This window comes from Dioscorea cayenensis, chromosome 18 (assembly GCF_009730915.1).
Source record: "Dioscorea cayenensis subsp. rotundata cultivar TDr96_F1 chromosome 18, TDr96_F1_v2_PseudoChromosome.rev07_lg8_w22 25.fasta, whole genome shotgun sequence".
NCBI classification, from domain to species: domain Eukaryota; kingdom Viridiplantae; phylum Streptophyta; class Magnoliopsida; order Dioscoreales; family Dioscoreaceae; genus Dioscorea; species Dioscorea cayenensis.
This window is the reverse complement of record NC_052488.1, coordinates 9,319,949-9,324,132: the sequence shown is the minus strand read 5'-3', so window position 1 is coordinate 9,324,132 and position 4,184 is coordinate 9,319,949. Positions and strand designations below refer to the sequence as shown.

General features: G+C 38.6%; 1 non-coding gene across 1 annotated transcript; it reads left to right on the top strand.

Annotated features, from left to right (window-relative positions):
* Nucleotides 1-304: 304 nt before the first annotated feature.
* On the top strand, nucleotides 305-411 carry LOC120283208. The gene has a single exon (XR_005543203.1). It is a non-coding gene; the product is annotated as a small nucleolar RNA R71 (small nucleolar RNA).
* Nucleotides 412-4,184: the final 3,773 nt, after the last annotated feature.

Sequence of the window (4,184 nt, the reverse complement as noted above, 5' to 3'; positions counted from 1 at the left end):
TCTAGGTCCAAACCTTCAATTGCATGACATTCTTAGCATCCTGTGCACTTTAGTAGCCCCTAGGGAATCCGCATCCGTGACCGTTCCTTTCCCCTGATTTTATACCCCTCTCCGTATTTTAGTCTCCACTTGTAGTTATCTTAGTTAAATTAATAGATTAGGGAAACCTTTCGAATCTGTCTGCTAGACAATAAGCGAAGAGGAAGTAAGGGTAGATCCTTGGGCCCAGGGAATACGACCCTCTCGTGCTCGCACGAGAGGTATTACTTGACGACTCCGTGCACTTGCGGATCGCACTCATCAAATCCCATGTTGAGGACATTTTCTCAACAATTCTTTGTATCTTTCCCATGCCTCGTACAAAGTTTCAAACTATATCTGTCAAAAAGAAGATATGTCATTTCTAAGTTTTGTAACCTTTGCAAGGAGAAAATATTGAGTAAGTATCTTCTCGGCAAACTTTGCCCATGTAGTGATCGACCCTTGTGGCAAGGAACTTAGCCATTGCTTGGATCTTCCTCTCACTAAGAACTCAAAGAGTCAAAGGCGAACTGCATTCTCGTACACATTGTTTGCCTTAAATCTATCATAAATTTCCAAGAAGTTCTTCAAGTGATCATATGGGTTGTTATCTTGAAATTCATCAAATTGGCACATGTACTACACCATCTGTATAAAATTTAGTTTTAGCTCAAATTTATTTGCCATTATAGGAGGGCGAACAATGCTGGACCTTGCTTCCTCCAAATTTGACCTAGCTTAATCTGAAATACTTTGTTGATTCCCGGTCAATGGTTCATTCTGATTAACCTCAATACTGATTTCCACTTAACCTATTTCTCTGAGATTTATTTGTCTTAACCTTCTGTGCAATGTTCTCTCTCTAACTCCGGATTAGGACTCGCAAGTAGAGAAGAGGAACTTCCTTTGGTCGTGCAAGAACATTTGTAGATCAATTTAGTAAACCACGAGTGAAAAACAAAGGAAAAATAAAAGAACGCAAGATAAACTGAAGTAAAGAAAAATGGCTATATTACTAGAAATTAAAACTTTCTCAAGAGCTGCTAGTCCTCGGCAATAGTGCCAAAAACTTGATAAGCCCCTTGCGTATCCGCAAGTGCACAGGCCGTACAAATAGTAAAGTGTACCCAATAGAATCGAGTAGTCGAACCTATTGGATTTGAAATAATTAAAACTACACAAGCACTTATCAAAACTCCCCCACACTTAAACCTTTGCTTTTCCTCAAGCAAAATTAACTAATTAAAGCATTTAAGAGGAAAATTTGAAGTGCTCGGCCTTAGATTCACCAAAAAATATGCAAGGGAAATATTCTACAAGTAAGGAAGATTTCAAGCACCAAATGAGAAAAATCATTGCTCTAGCTAAATGCTCAAATCAAAAAGAATGAAAATCTGATAGCATGTATGTGTGTCTAAACTCACTCAAGTCAACCTGATAAGTGCTTTAAGTAGACATATTTCTCTATATGTTTTACACGCATTGAGCATCATTTTTACCATGGTATGTCTCATAAAGTGTATTTGGTGTTCCTTTGTGCAAATAGGTTGTGAATGCCTTCAAGGAAGAAAAATAAGCAAAGATAGGTTATGAAAATACATTTTGGGAGTTTTTGTACAACATAAGGATCAAGACAAAAGAGGAGCTCATGTACATGGGTGTGTCTGCCAACTTCCAAGAGAATTCAAGCTAAATTGTGAGTTGGAAGGGCACAAAGGCAGTCACACTCCCATGTCCCTATTTGTGTGAAGAATGCAAGAGCTTCCCAATGATGATTCGATGATGAGAAACCTCATAACCTACCGCATAGACATGTGCCTGACCATGTGGTCTCAAGAGAAGAGCGTGTGAGCCGTGTTTATGAAGAATACTATAGCAAATCACTGTGGTAGTACTATAGCAAAAACACTTTTCATACGATCGCGTGAAAATTCCATGAGGTTGCGTGGAAATTCCTGCAGCCCATGCGGGCGCGTGAAGACTCACACAGTCATGTGGAGGTATGTGACAACCCCAATTTCTAATTATAAATAGCCGTTTTGCCCTATTCTTTTGACATCTTTTGTGCGGCTCTTGAGGAATGAGATGGCTAGGGTTTGGAGAGAAGGTCTTTGCGGCTTAGGAGGCATTTTTTAATCAACTTTGATCAATTTCTTCTCTGTCATAACATCAAGGAAGCCACCAGTGACCCTAACTTTGGAGTGGATTCCATCAAGACGTCGAAGCTCTCCATCAAGGCCATCAGTTCATATATAGGGGGTTAATTTCTATGGCTTTTATATATTTTTATTCATTGATGGTTTGTTTTATGTATTGCTCCATAGAGAGCTAAACCCCTAGATGGTATTTGGGCTTGTGAATCCTAGGATTCTAATTTATGTGGATTTGCTTTGTGTTTCTATTTAATCCTAGTTTGTTGAGTTTCAATCTTGTTTTCCTTATTCTTGCTTGCCTTATTAATCTTATGGTTATTTATTTTGCATGATTTGTTATCCTGGTGAGAGAAAGGTCTCAATTAGGGTTAGAACCCCAGGATTCAAGAGGGTTGAGAGGGTGAGTAATGAGATAGTGGAGCATCCCTTTTCCCCTCCAATTGGTGTATTCTATCTCCGTATTCCCTAAGTTTTATGTAACCATATTTGATGTGAGGTGTGAGATTGAGAGATTTCTCCACCGGGGCCTTGTAGGGGGTTAGGGACCTTTTACCTAGAGGTAGGGTTAGGTCTATTCTTAGGAATCAGGTACATCCTTTGGAATCCCTAGAGTGCTATGTAGTCATATGTGGTGTGAGGTGTTGGGATTGAGTCATTTCTCCACCAGGACCTCGCAGTGGACTAGTATCAGTGATCTAGTGGCAGGATCCGATTATCTTTGGATTTCCACGACTTAACCTACTCATTCTAGAAACACTTTGCACACCTAGTACCTAATACCTGAATCATAGGGGAAGCATTGCCTGAATACCCCACTTTTACTGATTGAGATTTCCCTCTATATTACCCTTGCATATTCATCTTTGGTATTCATTTCTTTGCACATTAGATCATCACATCATCCCATTTATCATTAGGCTAGATAGCAAAGAAGCAGTTAGTACTAGTAACCTTGTTCTCTGTGGATTCGACTGCCTAACACACAGGGTATTTTATTAGTTCTACACCTATACACTTGCAGTACACACATGCAAATTTGTGTGTCATAACCCAATGTCTACTCCATGAAGTTCTTATAAAAGAGGACTTATCTATAGACAAAACGAATAGGTAGTAGCTACACGAATTCTCTAAGGTAGCCCTTTCTTAGGTGGCCGCCAAGGTGGCTTTTAGACTTTCGAGGTGGTAGCTCTTTTTACCAAGGGTAGTAGATTTCACTCATCCTATTAGATAGGTCTTTCTCTCATTAGGTCATAACTAGTATCCGACTTATTAGAGTAACTTCATACTTCATAGGTGGTAGCACTATCCACCCCCTATGTACAAACAAACAACAACTTTTTTAAAAAAAAAACTAAAAGAATGTTACTATAGTCCTTTAAGTACTGAACTAGAGTTTTCATGGGTTTTAAAGAGTGAGTAGTGTACAAAAAAGTTTATCAGATAAAAATTTATGAGAAATTTAAGTAAAACTAGAGCATGATGGTATTCAATGTTCTTAATTTTTCAAAACTTAAGAATACAACCCTTGCAACTACGGTGAACCACAATTGGCTACATGAGCAAGGACATGAAAAGCGTGAGTGTAATACATGTGTAATATTTTTTCCCCCACACTTGAGATGTACATTGCCCTCAATAAATGCATGCAAGTACAATATAGATGATGGCAATAAAAACAAAATGTGTGAAGTTTGGAAATTGAAACAATACTGCCCTAAACTCCTAATGCAGAATGTGGTGGAGTTAAATTCATTTGGAGTTGAGTTCCAATGGGTTGTGAAGGTCACACGGCCATGTGAAGATGCCACGTGGTTGTGTCTATGACTATTCCTCATTTATGAGACTCAGAAGACTATCTGCATGAATACACAAGGGGATTTAGTGAAGCTCACAAAATAAACGAGTTTATAGAAGTAAAGAGATGAAGTACAAACACGAAACATTCACAATACGGAAAGTAGTAAGATAGAACAACGAAGGCAACACCTTTCTAAGTGAACAAGTCCA